We start from the raw sequence: 19,338 nt of genomic DNA, 5'->3' as shown, positions 1-19,338 counted from the left end.
CTACAACTCTGTTACAATAGCCTTTAGACCTGTTATCACTCAGGTTGTCCCTTTTGACTCCCAAAGGGATACGGCCGAGGTAACCACAAACCAATCTTTGGACTGCAGGTCCTAGCCTACCTGCAATCAGAGAGGGCTCTCTCTTTATAATTTAGCTTTGTTTTAGGTTGATTTTAGGCTAGTTATTGAGTTCAGGGGTTCTGTTTTGATTTTGGTGGGATGGAGGATTCTTTCAAACAGATTTGGGATGCATAGTGTGAGAAGTTCAAACCATTGGGCATGGAGTCGTGGATTAGGCTTGCTGTTGCGTTTTCTTGGTCACAAGAGGAATACAGAGCAAGATAGCTACACATAAAACAATATCGAGCTGGAATAGAGATGGAACGAAGGTCAGAGAATGAAAGGCAACTAAATAGCTCTCATTATGCTAACATAGGGAAGGTGAATGAACATTTATATAGGAGCAATCAAGGATTCCTAAACAGCATTCATATATGAAGGAACTAGTGTAAATATGAGCAAATTAGTATTCATATTTAGGACTAATTCAGAGGAAAACATAGATAAATCACAGAAATTGAGAACAGAATACAACCAAGTGAGCTCTGAATTATTCTTTCTTTCTACTTTTTAGATAGTGAAACAATGATGGCATAAACACATATAAACTGTAAATAGAGATAAGAAACACTTATTGGGCTATGTAGAAGCATTAGGATTCCATAGTCACTCTTCAGTCATTAAAACACAACAGCCAGTTCGTCTCCCAAACATTCCAGCGATCTTTGATTATAGAGACTCTCAGAAAATACAATGCAAGTCTAGAGGAAGTTATCGACCAACCAACCCTTAAAACAATGTAGAGGGTGGTTTTTATAGAAAATATTTACAAACATCCCTTGAACAGGTGTCAAGGGAGAAAATATCTCAAAATATCTATCAAAACAGATTCAAAAGAGATTTGTGCAATAACTGCTTCTAATGCTAAGTTGTGCTGGAAATAAATGCAATAAAATATCTAAAACAAGTGTTCATGAGGGAGCAGCCTCATCAAAATGGCTCTTTAGGGTTGCGCATGGTCCTGCAGCTTCAAAAAATGGACTGAAAGAGTGCCTTGAGCCACGTGCTGTCCTCTGTGTGATAACTGTGCTTTTAAGGAAGCAGCGCTGCTCCAAAAACATAACTGGGTTCATGTGTTTGCCAATATCTGCTTTGAAAACCTTTATCTGTGTCTTCAAGTGGTCTTGCTGCCTTAAATGGCCAAAATCTGTGAGTTGGTGAGCCATTACAGCTCAATGATGCCTTGCTGAATCTGTTGGGGTCCCTTTTGCTTCATCTGCCTTGGAAGATCTTCACTGACACACTCCGCCGCTTCCCTGATACTCTTTGACACGCACATGGTCCCTTCTTGACCTCCGAATGCCTTTGAACTGTCCAATCACCCATTTATGGCCGCTGCTCAGCCTTCTGCCACCTTTGGAGTCGTTATCAGCCCTTGCCGATCAGCGAATGCCTCAAAAATGGTAAAAAATTGCAATCTGGATGACTAGAGGATCATTGGAGGACCGCCGATGTGAAAACCCTGCATTTAGAAGTATTTTGGGCCTGGAGCGATTTGAAAATGGCTGAGGAAAGCATCGTTCCTTTGTAATTGGGCAGGCACGGGCACCGCATGATTAAATCTTTGAAAAAGGCCTATTTCATTAAACAGGCAGAAAAGCCTTAAAATCTGCAAAATTGATGAATTTTTGGCTCTGCCGCAACACTATTCATTTCTTTAAATTGTGGTTGTTGGATCCGGCGCGGGCCGATCCAACGGCCCAGATCATATCGCTATATCGCATCGGGGCGGACCAGGGGGTGGCACATAAACCATCGTAAAAATGTGCGGACCCGATATGCTATAGGCCCTATCCTTTTATTTGGAATTGCGTCCGGCCCATCGGCGATGTCATATCGGCAGACTTACAAGAATTTGGTTTGCGGACCCGAAATGATAATATACCATGCTTTATTGTTATTTCGGCTCCGCCAGTCGGAGCGATACATGGGGAGTGTTGCGATTAAATCAGGGCCATTGATCTGGGGGCCCGATCCGACGGCTGGCGCTAAATCGCATCGGGGCGGACCATTGGTCCCAATACATAAAACCTCCGAAATGCCGCGGACCCGAAATGCTTATATGCCCTTTCTCTATGGAGATTGGGTCCGGTCCGTCGGCGATTTCGTATCGGTGGATTTTAACAAAATCAATATGCGGACCCAAAATCGCTTAAATCTGCCCTTTATAACTTTTTGGCTCCGGAATATTGGAGCTTTCCCATTTCGCTGTACAAAGGCCTTCTTTCAGACTCGATAATTTTATATGCTGCATTTTATTAGTACTTCGGCTCCGGAATAAGCAATGTTATGTATGGGGCCGCGACTTAATAAAGACCGTTGATCTGACGGCCCGAATGGGCGACCACGATTAAATCGGCATTTCGCTATCGGCGGGGACATGGGGCAGGACTTTATACAATTGCGATCGCCGAAATGGGAGATCACCGACAAGATCTGGGCCGTTGGTCTGAGCGGGGGCGATGGACGGCTGCGATGCGATATTGTTGAAAAATGCGGGTTTTTACGTTATAACTTAAGTTTTATGAAAAACTTGAGTTTAAACGATAAAACAAAAAAAGGAGAGTTGCGATAAAAAAGAGTATATGCGGGATATATGGGAAAATATGATGGAGGAAGCCTCTGATAGTGATATCGCATCGAGGCAAAAAGGAATGGGGGCATATATATATGGGTCAACACTGTTATTACCTCCGACAACGATATCGCATCGGAGGGGCGGGGGAATCCATCGGAGGAGGGTTTATATGTATAGAAGGGGGCTATAAAGCATCGAAAGAGTTTTTTTCCTTTGAAGAAAGGTAAAATGAAATCGGAGGAAGGTTGTTAATGCATCGGAAGGGGTCCGAAGCATGATGAGAGGGTTTTGAGCCTTGAAAAAAGGTTAAAACATGGATAATGGAGGGTTTGCATAGATGAAAGGAGGGATTTTATGCATAGGAAGGGGTCCTAATGCATTTGGAAGATGGTTTGAGGGGGGAAGTGAGGGCTCTTGCTCAGTTTCAGGTAAACTTAGCAATTCCCAAGTGTACTTATGGTTATTTTTCAACCAGGGGGAGGGGATAAGTATATAGGGGAGTTATTAACATAGTTTTAGTAGGGGAAGGGGAAATAGATAGGGAGCTATATAGTAAAGTTAATAGTTAACATGACAAATGATCAGAGAGCGCTAAGAATGATGTCTTAGGCTATCAATGGGGGAAAATGACTGATAGAAGAAGTGTGAACATTCTTTTAGTGAAGCAGATCTTCACCAAGGCAGATAATATGGAGAATGATGAATCTAAGAGGTATCAAGCAGATCTTGACCTCTTTGGGGGAAGTTAGTGAGTAATTTGGGGAAAGAGGAAGAAGGGGAGTTAGACATGCCTCGCTTGAAATCCTCCAACTGAAAAATGCCTCAAACCAAAAATGAATTGCTTATCAAAATTGGAACACAATAGTGGCACTTAGATTAGCACACTTTCAAGGACAGTTCTTTGGTCATCTGCAGCAAATATGGAGCATTGCAGCATGCATAGTACGACATATTTGGCATGTAAAAATGTCGATCATGAAAGATGATTAACCTGCTGCAGCAGGAGGCTAACAGTGGCTCCACTTGGGGATGGATTTTCCTTGTGACAAGCCAAGAACAGCAGGTCAGACTACCTTGTATTCAATTGTTGTTGTGCTCTGCAAAATTCCCTTGGCTGGCTGCCTTATTGATCCTACCTACCTACCTACCCTAACCAGCACTTACTTTGCTGTTAGGTGAAGTGAAATAACCAATGCATCCATTTAAGAAAAATAGACATCAGTGAGCTTTGCTGCTTGTGCTTACCGGTGAGAAAAACTGAGATCTTGCAATCTGATGTGGCTTTGTTAATCTTTGAGAAGATCAGGAAGCTACTGACCTCCTTTGCTGTGTTTAAACACTGTACAAAACTGTCCTGCAACATATATATACAATTGCTAGGCTAAAATAAAGAACTGTACAAAGGTTCAGGATCGCTACCATGCCTTGGAGTCAGGAGATCATCAACAACTCGATACTGAGCCTTGCAGCCTGCTAATGGAGAAAAGCGCTGATCTCTTTCATCATTCCACCTGCCAGTAGATAGGTCATTCAAAACTTGCAGAGGTGCTTGCAATTTATTACAATCTGGCTCGAATAGGACTTGACTGGTCTGCGCAGGCTGCTCCTCTTCTTCTTCTTCGAATAACTCAGATGGCTGAAAAAAAAGAGGTAGGGGATCCACTTGGATCATTTGATCATATGCTGTTGCTTCTAAGTCTTCCTCAATCTGATATTTGATGACTCTTCGGGGCTGCGAAACTAGAGGCGATGCATATTCAAGCTGCTGAGCCTGAACTTCGCTTCCTACCAAAATAGGATCTAATTCCTCTGCAAAGCTGATTTGGTCGTTAGGCTCATAATCATCATCATACAGATCATATTTGGGCAGACAGTTGAAAGAAGAGAAGCTATTATATTCACATAGTATATCAGGAGACTGCTCCTTCACATATGGCTCTATGAATATGTCATCTGATTTGTGGTAGGTTTGTTCGTGAATGTCACTACTTTCCTCATGCACAACAGATGTGTTCTTGTGCTCTAAGCATTCAACTTTCTTTGTGATCAGCTGCATCATTTCTTCTAACTTTTGTAACACACTATGAAGTCTTTCCTCTTGCTCTGCCTTGCGCTGTTCTTCCCTCCTCTTTAGATTTGCCTCCACGTCCACTGCTATGTCCTGCATCTGTTTCAAAGTGGACGGGCATCTTTCTCTCAAACGAAATTCCATTTCTGGATCAAAAGCTCTTGGATATTGCAATAGAGCCAGATCAGGGGGAGGCCTAATATTCAATGGCATAGAAAGATAAACTTGATTGAATCGATCAGAAAATTGCTGAACAGATTCATTTGGAAGCCTTTTTAACTCATCATAGTCTTGAATGAGTGAGAGGAAACTAACTTTGATCATCCATCTATCAAGGAAGAGCTTGGAACACTGCTGAAGCTTTGAGATGCTGGCCTCAGGCAATGCTTTAAACCAAGTCCTAACTTCGCCTTGCAAAGAAAGGGCAAATAGTCTAAGACTAACATCTTCATCTTCCACTTCAAATATATTAAGATAATCTTCAAAAGCCTGGATATGTTTCTGGGTAGTAATACCATTCTCTCCATCAAATCTAGGGAGATACTCGGGATGATTTGCAAGCAAAGGATTCAGCACAAGAGGCAAAATGAGAGGCTTATATCTATCAGGAACTTTACGAGACACAAGAGTATATACAGGAACTGTAAGACTGGGCTCTATTTTTGGTTCCTCCTTGGATGTATGATGATCTTCAATAGCATTTGAAGACTGCTGCTCTAATGTGCAAGGAGGCTTTTCAACAACATTTTCCAAAGGAAAATCATAAAAATCTGATATAGAATCGTCTTTAAAATACAATATACACAACAAAACTTTATGGAGAAAAAACATGACCTCTTGGATAGTAATCCAGGTCAAAAGCCTGATCTGCTCATATATCTCTTTTGGGTTCATTTCTCCAGTGGAGTCTTTATTTTGAGTGGAGTCGCCAGGTGGATGAATTAACCTTGAAGTGCCTGATCTCTGTCCACCGCCACAGATCAGAGCTAAACATAAGAAGCTCTGAAGAAAAGGAACACTTTCTCCAGAAAACAAGGCAAACTGATCAAAATTGGGGGTTTACAGTAATAAACAAATGATTCAGTTCCCCAGTGGAGTCGCCATTATGTTATCACTCAGGTTGTCCCTTTTGACTCCCAAAGGGATACGGCCGAGGTAACCACAAACCAATCTTTGTACTACAGGTCCTAGCCTACCTGCAATCAGAGAGGGCTCTCTCTTTATAATTTAGCTTTGTTTTAGGTTGATTTTAGGCTAGTTATTGAGTTCAGGGGTTTTGTTTTGATTTTGGTGGGATGGAGGATTCTTTCAAACAGAGTTGGGATGCATAGTGTGAGAAGTTCAAACCATTGGGCATGGAGTCGTGGATTAGGCTTGTTGTTGCGTTTTCTTGGTCACAAGAGGAATACAGAGCAGGATAGCTACACATAAAACAATATCGAGCTGGAATAGAGATGGAACGAAGGTCAGAGAATGAAAGGCAACTAAGTAGCTCTCATTATGCTAACAGAGGGAAGGTGAATGAACATTTATATAGGAGCAATCAAGGATTCCTAAACAACATTCATATATGAAGGAAATAGTGTAAATATGAGCAAATTAGTATTCATATTTAGGACTAATTCAGAGGAAAACATAGATAAATCGCAGAAATTGAGAACAAAATACAACTAAGTGAGTTCTGAACTATTCTTTCTTTCTGCTATTTAGATAGTGAAACAATGATGGCATAAACACATATAAACTGTAAACAGAGATAAGAAACACTTATTGGGCTATGTAGAAGCGTTAGGATTCCATAGTCACTCTTCAGTCATTAAAACACAACAGCCAGTTCGTCTCCCAAACATTCGAGCGATCTTTGATTATAGAGACTCTCAGAAAATACAATGCAAGTCTAAAGGAAGTTATCGACCAACCAACCCTTAAAATAGTGTAGAGGGTGGTTTTTATAGAAAATATTTACAAACATCCCTTGAACAGGTGTCAAGGGAGAAAATATCTCAAAATATCTATCAAAATAGATTCAAAAGAGATCTGTGCAATAACTGCTTCTAATGATAAGTTGTGCTGGAAATAAATGCAATAAAATATCTAAAACATGTGTTCATAAGGGAGAAGCCTCATCAAAATGGCTCTTTAGGGCTGCGCATGGTCCTGCAGCTTCAAAAAATGGACTGAAAGAGTGCCTTGAGCCACGCGCTGTCCTCTGTGTGATAACTGTGCTTTTAAGGAAGCAACGCTGCTCCAAAAACATAACTGGGTTCATGTGTTTGCCAATATCTGCTTTGAAAACCTTTATCTGTGTCTTCAAGTGGTCTTGCTGCCTTAAATGGCCAAAATCTGTGAGTTGGTGAGCCATTACAGCTCAATGATGCCTTGCTGAATCTGCTGGGGTCCCTTTTGCTTCATCTGCCTTGGAAGATCTTCACTGACACACTCCGCCACTTCCCTGATACTCTTTGACACGCACATGGTCCCTTCTTGACCTTTGAATTCCTTTGAACTATCCAATCACCCATTTATGGCCGCTGCTCAGCCTTCTGCGGCCTTTGGAGTCATTATCAGCCCTTGCCGATTAGCGAATGCCTCAAAAATGGTAAAAAATTGCAATCTGGATGACTAGAGGATCATTGGAGGACCGCCGATGTGAAAATCCTGCATTTAGAAGTATTTTGGGCCTGGAGCGATTTGAAAATGGCTGAGGAAAGCATCGTTCCTTTGTAATTGGGCGGGTGCGGGCACCACATGATTAAATCTTTGAAAAAGGCCTATTTCATTAAACAGGCGGAAAAGCCTTAAAAACTGCAAAATTGATGAATTTTTGGCTCTGCCGCAACACTATTCATTTCTTTAAATCGTGGCCATTGGATCCGGCGCGGGCCGATCCAACGGCCCAGATCATATCGCTATATCGCATCGGGGCAGATCAGGGGGTGGCACATAAACCATCACCGAAATGTGCGGACCTGATATGCTATAGGCCCTTTCCTTTTATTTGGAATCGCGTCCGGCCCATCGGCGATGTCATATCGGCGGACTTACAAGAATTTGGTTTGTGGACCCGAAATGCTAATATACCATGCTTTATTGTTATTTCAGCTTCGCCAGTCAGAGCGATACATGGGGAGTGCTGCGATTAAATCAGGGCCATTGATCTGGGGGCCCGATTCGACGGCTGGTGCTAAATCGCATCGGGGCGGACCATTGGTCCCAATACATAAAACCTCCGAAATGCCACGGACCCGAAATGCTTATATGCCCTTTCTTTATGGAGATCGGGTCCGGTCCGTCGGCGATTTCGTATCGGCGGATTTTAACAAAATCAATATGCGGACCCGAAATCCCTTAAAACTGCCCTTTATAACTTTTCGGCTCCGGAATATCGGAGCTTTCCCATTTCGCTGTACAAAGGGCTTCTTTCGGACCCGATAATTTTATATGCTGCATTTTATTAGTACTTCGGCTCTGGAATAAGCAATTCTATATATGGGGCTGCGACTTAATAAAGACCGTTGATCTGAGGGCCCGAATGGGTGGCCGCAATTAAATCGGCATTTCGCTATCGGTGGGGACATGGGGCAGGACTTTATAACATTGTGATCGCCAAAATGGGAGATCACCGACAAGATCTGGGCCGTTGGTCTGAGCGGGGGCGATGGACGGCTGTGATGCGATATTGTTGAAAAATGCGGGTTTTTATGTTATAACTTAAGTTTTATAAAAAACTTGAGTTTAAACGATAAAACAAAAAATGAGAGTTGCGATAAAAAAGAGTATATGCGGGATATATGGGAAAATATGATGGAGGAAGCCTCCGTTAGCGATATCGCATCGGGGCAAAAAGGAATGGGGGCATATATATATGGGTCAGCACTGTTATTACCTCCGACAACGATATCGCGTCGGAGGGGGGGGGGGAAATCCATCGGAGGAGGGTTTATATTTATAGAAGGGGGCTATAAAGCATCGGAAGGGTTTTTTGCCTTTGAAGAAAGGTAAAATGAAATCGGAGGAAGGTTGTTAATGCATCGGAAGTGGTCCGAAGCATGGTGAGAGGGTTTTGAGCCTTGAAAAAAGGTTAAAACATGGATAATGGAGGGTTTGCATAGATGAAAGGAGGGATTTTATGCATAGGAAGGGGTCCTAATGCATTTGGAAGATGGTTTGAGGGGGGAAGTGAGGGCTCTTGCTCAGTTTCAGGTAAACTTAGCAATTCCCAAGTGTACTTATGGTTATTTTTCAACCAGGGGGAGGGGATAAGTATATAGGGGAGTTATTAACATAGTTTTAGTAGGGGAAGGGGAAATAGATAGGGAGCTATATAGTAAAGTTAATAGTTAACATGACAAATGATCAGAGAGCGCTAAGGATGATGTCTTAGGCTATCAATGGGGGAAAATGACTGATAGAAGAAGTGTGAACATTCTTTTAGTGAAGTAGATCTTCACCAAGGTAGATAATATGGAGAATGATGAACCTAAGAGGTATCAAGCAGATCTTGACCTCTTTGGGGGAAGTTAGTGAGTAATTTGGGGAAAGAGGAAGAAGGGGAGTTAGACATGCCTCACTTGAAATCCTCCAACTGAAAAATGCCTCAAACCAAAAATGAATTTCTTATCAAAATTGGAACACAACAGTGGCACTTAGATTAGCACACTTTCAAGGACAGTTCTTTGGTCATCTGTAGCAAATATGGAGCATTGCAGCATGCATAGTACGACATATTTGGCATGTAAAAATGTCGATCATGAAAGATGATTAACCTGCTGCAGCAGGAGGCTAACAAGACCTTCGCGAAGGTCTATGATCCGTCTTTATGGACCCTTAATAGTTAATTTATCTACTCACGCGCATCAGAGAGCAATCCTAAATTAGGGTTCGCGTAAATTTACATAAGTTATTCATAAACATCAGAGAATTCATCAGAGTCTTTGCAAAAGTACTTAGACATGCATTGCGTACACCATTAACACTTATTCAAGAGAATCGAGTAACATTCAATCAATATTCCATAAAACATATCATTCATTGACAACATATAACATTAATAGAAACAAAGATAAATAGAAATACGCAAGAATTCCTCGAAAATGTCTTTATTGATCTTCAATTCAAGGTTACATACTTAAAACTACCCTACGCACTTAGCTGCAGGGGTCCGCACACTTAGCTGCGAACTCTACCTAGGCCTCTGCACACTCAGATGCAGAGCCTTTCTTCCTCTATCTTACCCACTTCTCTCTCTACCACTTCTTCATACTACTTCTTAATTACCTTAGACTCTCTAAGACACACCTATTTATAGCCTTTTTCATACAATGCCATGGTCCGAGGACCATGGTGAATCTAAAAACGGACTCAAAACTTTACATAAAACAAGGGTTTAAGCCCCTTTGACTCCTATTCATCTACGCGCTCCACATCCAAAAATCGCAGAGACTTTACATTATTTACAAAAACTGTACCAAAACTTGGGTTGTCTTGACCTCGAATTAACCTGGGGGACCCCATCCCAACATGCCCCCAATGCAACGATCGTGACTTGCCCTCGCGTCACTCTGCTGGCGCTGTGATCTTACTGCAAAGATCTCCCAACAAAATCATCAGTAAAGGAATAGTCCTCCTTCCCTCGAACATTGTCTAACACTTCATATGTAAACAACGTTGGGAATGGGTCATGGACACACGTATCATTAAGCTTCCGCAGATCTATGCAAATCCTTATTTCACCTTTTTGTTTCTTCTCCTGAACCACCATCGGGCTCACCCAATCAGATTCTTCAATCGGTTCTATGATGCCTACCTCCAACATCTTATCCAGTTCTTGGCGAACCTTTTCCTTGCATTTAGGATTAAGACAGCACGACCTCTGTTTAATAGGCTTCACGTCCGGCTTTAGATTGATCTTCATAACGCCCAAATCGCCAACTATGCCCTTCAAATCCAAAAACTTATTAAGGAAGAGTGTTATAAAATTATATATTACAGAGCAATGGAACACATAAAATATTGTAGAAATATAGACACATAAAATGCATAAAACAAGAGAGACACAAATATACGTGGTTCACCTAGTTTGGGCTACATCCACGAAGAAACAACTAGTCCTTCCTTATATATTCTCCTCTCTCTTCCTCACTCAGAATACATATATACATAGACGCAATACAATTCCCTCATATATAGCGAGGGGTTGCCTTCTAGGGCAAAAAACCCTAAATTAAACATAACTTCTACAGTCAGATCTCTGCCTAATGAATGGCTCGTATTAACTACGAAATTACAACATTTTACAAGGAAATTTTACATCTATTTTTAGCTTCGTGGGTGCTGCCCCCGATCCCCCCGCCAGGGGGGGCTCCCAAAGGTCACATCCACCCCCCCGGATCCCCCTGCATCGAATATTTTACGGGTGGCGTTGCCGCCCCATTACGAACTGGGTCCAATGCGACAATACCTTTGAATACATAAGATAATCAGGCTCCACACCCAACAAAGAGATCTTGGTATTCATGAAGTAACTCAACAACTTTATCCACAGTAACATCGTCCCAATAATCTCCAACCTTTGTGAACTTTGGTTCTGCTCCAGTGCCAATTTTTACTTACTTTGTATTCAATGACGCAGAGATGTCCAGATTTTCTATTTGTGGTCCTTCGACTTTACGATGCCCTTCTGCCTCTGGAATATTAAGGTTTCACAGGTCTTCATTCTCCTCTTTAGCAGTCACATTATAGCATTCCAACACATGGCGTAGTTGGGTGCTCCAATCTAGTTGGACCCATTCCATAGGTTCCTTTAGCATTCTAAAGATAACCACCTTAATTCCTTGTAGCGCTTCATCGATGCTTGCGAAGATGTCTTCAAAGCTGAAGGTAAATAAGAAACCTTCCCTCAATATATCCCATTCCGCGGTGCCATGGTGGAGCTCCATTTCTAGATACCAGTTCATGGGAATTGTATCCAAAGTATGGAAAAATATGTGTACCCACTCTGGCTGCAGTTCAGTTCCCCGTGCTTTGGTCCATTTCACTAGCTGATCATGTGGATTGTCCCTTCCATTATATTTCTTAGTCATTCTAGTGTTAACACGCCCAAACCGCAACTTCATCATTCTTTTGTAATCTCGCCATCTAGCAAAACTATCCTTATGCATACCCCACCATCGTGTAGGCGTAGCGTGTAGTGCCAACTCTAATGCTTGGAAGCAGTGATCCTCAGGGGCTTCATGCTCAAATTCATCCAAAAATAGATCTACATCAGTTAAACCATCATAATAGGGTAATTTCCTTACCTCCGATGAAACACAACGCAATGAATTCGTCATCATATTGCACTGCAATGTAGACACTTCATGCAAGCGATTCTGCCAGTGCTCCAACTTTTCATCTGAATCAGAGGTGTAGGAACTCTCCTGGTCCCATACAATCCATCCATCTGCCATTGGATTGATCCAATCCTAATCATGCGTTGTTATTTTTTAGATTTGATCCAGTTCATCATCATTTTCTTCATAATCACGGACTGGTTCAATATATTGCACCCCTTCTGCAGGGTCCAACGGTACTACAACCCAAAGCAATTATTTTCAAATGACATTTTCCTCTTCTTCAAATTGAAGACCCCATTCATATCAATGGCCCAGTCAATTCCCAAGAGCGTGGGGTATGGATTACTGTCATCGACGATTTCTATAACCTCAAAGTCGACCATCACGCTCACACCTTCTATATCAACTGTTACTCCATATAATCGTCCCATGGGGATGATTTTCTGCTGGTTTTCCATTCTGAGCTGAATCGGAGACCACTACAGTGCATGTCTCCCCATTCTTTCCCATGTTTGTTTTGGTAATACGTTTGCATCGGACCCTAGATCCAAGATGACTTGGTCCATCTCATAATCACCTATCTGCGCGAGGAGCCTCATATCATGCCCTGTTTGTGCCTTATGTTTGCAATTTTTTTGACCACCTAGTGTCCATCAGGGACCTTCTCTTTACTAGCGCATTTTTTTATTAATTCCTTTAGGCCTACCACAATTTTGCTATCGTGCAACAATTTTATGCAGGGCTCCAAAAACATAGTGAGTACAGAAGGATCAACCTCACGGGGTATGCTGACTTCTTGTGGCTTGCCCTGACATCCTGAGGTGGACGCCTCAGTGAAGCTTTTCTTGGCTTCCATAAAAGTTTCCTTAGCATGCTTTAGATCAAATCCAACTTCCTTCTTTGGGGCCTTGTTGTAGGTTTTAACCCTGTACATAATAACACATAAAAACACATAAAACACATATACACAGAGATTTTCCCCTGGATCCCAAAACCGGGACTACCAGCTTGATTTTTCATTATGTTCCTTTCAATGTTACAACACATATTTATACATGCCGAAGCATCCAATACCATGGACTGAAAACCATCGCGTCCAAAACCATGTGTGAAAATCATGCACAAAACCATAGGTAGGTCTGCCCAACCTAACATAGGGTCAAAAACCAAAATTTTCTGGGGCGCTGCTCCGAACCCCATAGAGTGGGGTTACATACACCCCTCAAACCCCCCGTGACTCCCCCCCGCTACACAATCGGCGCAACGAAGTGGGGGCTCTACCCCCCTTCTAACCCCCCGGTTAACTACGTGGGCTAGTCGTGAAAGAATATAACGCAACCCAACATTCTCTCACTAGTTGTTTTCTTTCCACAACGGGCCATAAGAGATATTAGTCATTTATCCAGCCCTGCAATGCCCATTGTTTCTCTACACCAAGAGAACTTCTCAGAGCTCACAGATTTTGTCAATGCATCTATAGTATTCTTCAAAGTGTCCACCTTTACCAGTAACACCTTTTTGTCTTCTATCATATCCCTCACAAAGTGATATTGAACATCAATGTGCTTTGCCTTTGAATGATATGCAGGGTTCTTTGCCAAGAAAATTGCACTTTGGCTGTCACAGTCTATCCTTATAGCTCCCTATACTAACCCCATATTTGAACACAATCTTTGCAACCGAACTGCTTCCTTGCTTGCATGAGTGGTTGCCATGTATTCTACCTCTGTAGTTGATAGTGCCACTACAAATTATTTCTTACTCATCCAACTAATCTGAAAATGAAACTACTTGTTTTTGTTGTTCAAGGTATTCATTTCCATTAAATTTTATGTGCAAACTGTTACTGATGTCTTGCAATTGAAACAAAGTGTTTTTTGGTAAATTTCTGAGTCTTATGTGTGAAGGAGGATTATTTCAAATTACTGTTTATCATATCAAATCTAAAAAACACAGCAAGATAAATTCACATAATATAACACAGCTGCTGATAAGGCAGTTCACCCCTCCTAGGCTACATCTGCTGGGTCCAAGGCCCCAAATGGGCATGTCCTTACTCTTATTAGATGCTCAAAATGGTTATACAGTGATAAGAAAGCCTAAACATGAAAAATAAGCTGTGAAAATGAGTTTGGAACACAAAAAACAGTCAAGAATGACTTTTGTTTCACCTCCAATGGCTAACCATAGCCCAATACAACTCCAACACTCTCTAGGCCCTGATGGCTCTCTAAGATTCTTTGCTGAAAAAACACCTGAATATGAGCTCTGTTGGCTCTAAAACCTATACCATTGGCTCTGGAATGCTCAGAATACCCAAAATAAAAAAAACAAATCGCTTCAAAAGGATCTCCCTAGTGAAAGTTATGACCTCCAGAAGTTTAGTCTAGTTTGACCTAAAAAAGCTCCACTAAATTTGGATGGATTGCTGTTAGGCCCGCTAATTTTGGCATAAGCGCCTAAAATGGTGAACTTCGCCAAACTGACCGCCATCTGACTGTAGCTGCCGGCGGTAATGGTGCGCATGTGACCACGTGAACCCTTAACCATCGGGGTTGAAGTTATCCACCGAGTCTAGGCCTTTGGTTCTGTGCCCAGGTCATATGGTTAGGGAGCTGGTCCCTTTCTGTGCCCAAAATCCATTTAAACAAACTTCAAATATGATATAAGTCCTTAGATGGTTAAGAACCACCGTGTAGGTGGGCCGATCGGGCCTGTGGGCTGGTAGCGCGGAGACCTGCGATCGATTCCTGCGAAGTGCCAAATAATTTTGCCATAACAAACTACGGTCTTGGGGCCACTTGGCAGCCTCTGGGCAGGCCACATGTCAGCTCCAGATTGGTCCTCCAAAATAAAATATTCCCACGAATATTTTGGGGAATATTCCATGGAATATTCCAAGGAATATTCCTCGAAATATTCTCTCTCTTTTTTTTTAAAATTCAAATTTTACAGTTTATTGGGCATTTTCAAAATGCAATAACTCCTCCATACGGTGTCGGATTTGAGTGCCATTCATGGCTACAGGATCGTTTCGACGAGGCCTATCTGGTCGTTCTGGTTTCAACCAATTCTGAGCAATTCAAAATTTGAGCATTTTTTCCACTTAAGACATGATCACCTGATCACACCTCCCAAATGGGAAGCTTTTGGACCCCAAAAGCTCTCTGATTACTGAAAATGAAGATGAGGAGATTGATTCTCCACTCTTCCAACCTTGAATAACTGAAATCTTCCTGACTTCATCAAATTGAGATTCTCATAAAAAGATAAATTTTCCCTTGAACTCACTAACCGATCGTTGCTAAAATTAACTGAGTCATGATGCAAATTCTTGAAATTTGTAGAACAACAACTATACTTTGCTGAAATAATACTATTTATACAATGGTCAAAATTCAAAGGAGACTTAAAATAAATTTCACCTTGCCAACTGTTCACATGGTGAATTTTTGCTGAATGAGCCCTGTATTTGTGCCGAATCCTGACCAAATTTTCTCGCCATACCAATCTGCCATTCTGAAACCAACATTGACCCATGCTGAACTGTGTGCCCTCTTTGATTGCATGGCTTTCATTCTCATGGAATCTTGCACCGCTTTGCACTGACACTTCGTTCTCTGCACCGATCGACACCAAAGGTATCTTGTGCAACCTTTTTTCATCTTCTTTCAAAGACAAACTGTTATCAAACTAAAACATATCATCATTTATATCAGCAATAATATGAAAAGGAAATTGTACAAAATCTTGTTGCTTAACCATCAACAAAGTCAGATTTTGACTTGCATTAACTAGCCTTTTCAATTGCCCTGCATGGACTAAAGAATATTCTAGCTTCTCCTTATGTGCTCTCACAATGTACTCTTTTCCATCCTTGAACAAGTGATACTTATTCTCATGGCGATGGAAGATTGTCTTTCTGCCAAATAAATATGGACTACCCAACACAACACCTGTAATGTCAAGCGGTACTACATCCAGTTCAACCCAATCAACATAATGAGTTGTTATGGCGAAGCGCAAGATGCACTTCTTTGAGACTTGTAAGTTTGCATCCTTGCATATCCACCCAAGTGGATAAGGCTTTGGATGTGGAATTGTCTCAAGTTTCAGCTATTTGACCAAGTCTTTTGAGATGAGATTAGCTTGAGACCCACTATAAAAAAGTGTGTCTATTATTGTGTGGTTTGAGATTATCCTCACATGAAATAGCTCTATCCTCCTCTTTTCATTTTGAGTTTCTTTGTGACAGTTTAATGTGCTAGAACTGGGATTTGTTTCTTGTACAACCTCTTTCCCCTTTATGTTCTTTAATACCATGGCGATACTTTTTGTCTCATCACCTGATTCAGACCCTAAGTCTTGTTCAACAGTTGCTACAATTTTTTCCTTTTCTTTAGTTTTGTCTTTGGTTTTAGATTTCTCTGGTTTCAACTCTGGATGAAGCTTCCAACAGTCATCTTCATCGTGGCTTGTTTTTGAACAGTTCTTGCAAAAGAATTTCCCTTTTTCCTTTCTAGAGTTGGCAATCCTTTTACTTCCTTTGCCTTTAAAATCACTACCCTCATTTCCATGAAAAGTGTTTTTCCCTGTAGTCTCTAAATGCGTAGCTTGTACACAAACTTCGTCTAGACTAGTAGGATTGAACATAAGGATAGTATGTTTGAGGTAGCTGTGCAAACCACCTATATATTTTAGCAAAGTGTCTTGACTTTGTAATTCTACCCCTAATAAGAGTGCTCTTCTCCTAAACTCTTGGATGTAGTCTTGAACATTTTGTCCCTTTGGTTGTCTAAAGTTTTGCCAGTTCATTATAGCCTTTTGTAAATGAGAAAGAGGATAAAATTGCTTCTTGATTGCGGAAATAAAGTCAGCCCATGTTAAAGTAACCTTACCATGTTTCTTAATTTCATCCTCAGTCTTGGCTTCCCACCATACCAATGCTGATCCATCCATTCTTAAAGACGCTAATGGAATCTTGGTGTTGTCATCATGTAAGTTCTGAATCCTTAAATAAACTTCCAACTGTCTTATCTAGTTGTCAAGTTTCTCTACATTGACTTCACCATTAAACATGGGTAATTCAAATTTAACATCTAGTTTTAAAAATGGACTTTTTCCAGAAGTTTTAGGCTTATGAGGTTGATTTACCGAGGTAGAGGATGAAGATGTAGAGGAAGAGGATGACGATGGAGATGGTGGATCACCATTTCCACCATGTCATTTCTTTGAATTATCATCACCTTTCTTTCCTCCTGAAGAGCCCTCTCCTTCTTTCTGATGCTTAGACCCTTCTCCAACCAACCTATCATTCCTTTCCTGGTATAATATTCTTACCATCTCAGTCATGTCCAAAAAATCTTTTCTGAATACCCATTCTTCTTCTCTTGGATCCATGTCTTCAGGTTCTTCTCCTCCCCTTTCAGACATACTTGAAGCTTCTTTTAAGGCTATTGAGGGTGAATAACGAGGTAGAGATAATGTCACCCTGGCCCTCCTTGGTTGAGGATTATCTTGTGCTCTAACCAATTTTCCTTTCCCTCTTTGACGCTTAAGCCTGGTAAGCATTAAAACTTGCAAAATAGTCAAAAATATATTTGCACAAAACTAATACTCAAAACTGAGCTCTGATACCAACTAATCTGAAAATGAAACTACTTGTTTTTGCTGTTCAAGGTATTCATTTCCATTAAATTTTATGTGCAAACTGTTACTGATGTCTTGCAATTGAAACAAAGTGTTTTTTGGTAAATTTCTAAGTCTTACGTGTGAAGGAGGATTATTTCAATTTATTGTTTATCATATCAAATTTGAAAAACACAACAAGACAAATTCACATAATATAACCCACCAGTTGATAAGGCAGTTCACCCCTCTTGGGCTACATCTGCTGGGTCCAAGGCCCCAAATGGGCATGTCCTTACACTTATTAGATGCTCAAAATGGTTATACAGTGATAAGAAATCCTAAATAGGAAAAATAAGCTGTGAAAATGAGTTTAGAACACAGAAAACAGTCAATAATGACTTTTGTTTCACCTCCAATGGCTAACCATATCCCAATACAACTCCAACACTCTCTAGGCCCTAATGGCTCTCCAACATTCTTTGCTGAAAAAACACCTAAAGATGAGCTCTTTTGGCTCTAAAACCTATACCATTGGCTCTGGAATGATCAAAATACCCAAAATAAAAAAAAAAAAAAATAAAATAAATCGCTTCAAAAGGATCTCCCTAGTGAAAGTTATGACCTCCAGAAGTTTAGTCCAGTTTGACCTAAAAAAGCTCCACTAAATTTGGATGGACTGCAGTTAGGCCCGCTAATTTTGGCATAAGCGCCTAAAATGGCAGACTCCGCCAAACTGACCACCATCTGACCATAGCTGCCAGCGGTAATGGCGCGCATGTGACCACGTGAACCCTTAACCATCGGGGTTGAAGTTATCTGCCGAGTCTAGGCCTTTGGTTTCGCGCCCAGGTCATATGGTTAGGGGGTTGGCCCCTTTTTGCGCCCAAACTCCTTTTAAACAAACTTCAAATATGATATAAGTCCTTAGATGGTTAAGAACCATCGTGTAGGTGGGCCGGTCGGGCCTGTGGGCTGGTAGCACGGAGACCCGCGATCGATTCCTGCGAAGTGCCAAATAATTTTGCCATAACAAACTGTGGTCTTGGGGCCACTTGGCGGCCTCCGGGAAGGCCATGTGTCAGCTCCAAATTGGTCCTTCAAAACATAATATTCCCACAATATTCCATGGAATATTCCAAGTAATATTCCTTAGAATATTCTTTTTAATTTTATTTTTTTTAAATTCAAATTTTACAGTTTATTGGGCATTTTCAAAATGCGATAACTCCTCCATACGGTGTTGGATTTGAGTGCTGTACACGGCTACAGTATCGTTTTGATGAGGCCTATCCGGTCATTCTGGTTTCAACCAATTCTGAGCAATTCAAAATTTGAGCATTTTTTCCACCTAGGACATGATCACCTGATCACCAACTGACTGCACCTCCAAATAGGTTAAACACATACCCACTTGTAGATCTTCTCTGATCCAGATCTCTAGCCCAGTCTGCATCAACAAAGCCATGAATATCCAACACTCTGTCCAATCCTGGTCTTCCTTGGTAGCACAAACCATAATCACTAGTGCGACGCAAATACCTGAAAACCCGCTTCATTGCTGTCCAGTGCTCCTTCTCTGGTTTTGACATAAACCTGCTCAATACTCC

The sequence above is a fragment of the Pinus tabuliformis genome, chromosome 1_1 (genome assembly GCF_031772625.1).
Source record: "Pinus tabuliformis cultivar Carrire ecotype Pingquan chromosome 1_1, CPIR1, whole genome shotgun sequence".
Lineage (NCBI taxonomy): Eukaryota > Viridiplantae > Streptophyta > Pinopsida > Pinales > Pinaceae > Pinus > Pinus tabuliformis.
Note: the sequence above shows the minus strand (reverse complement) of the source record.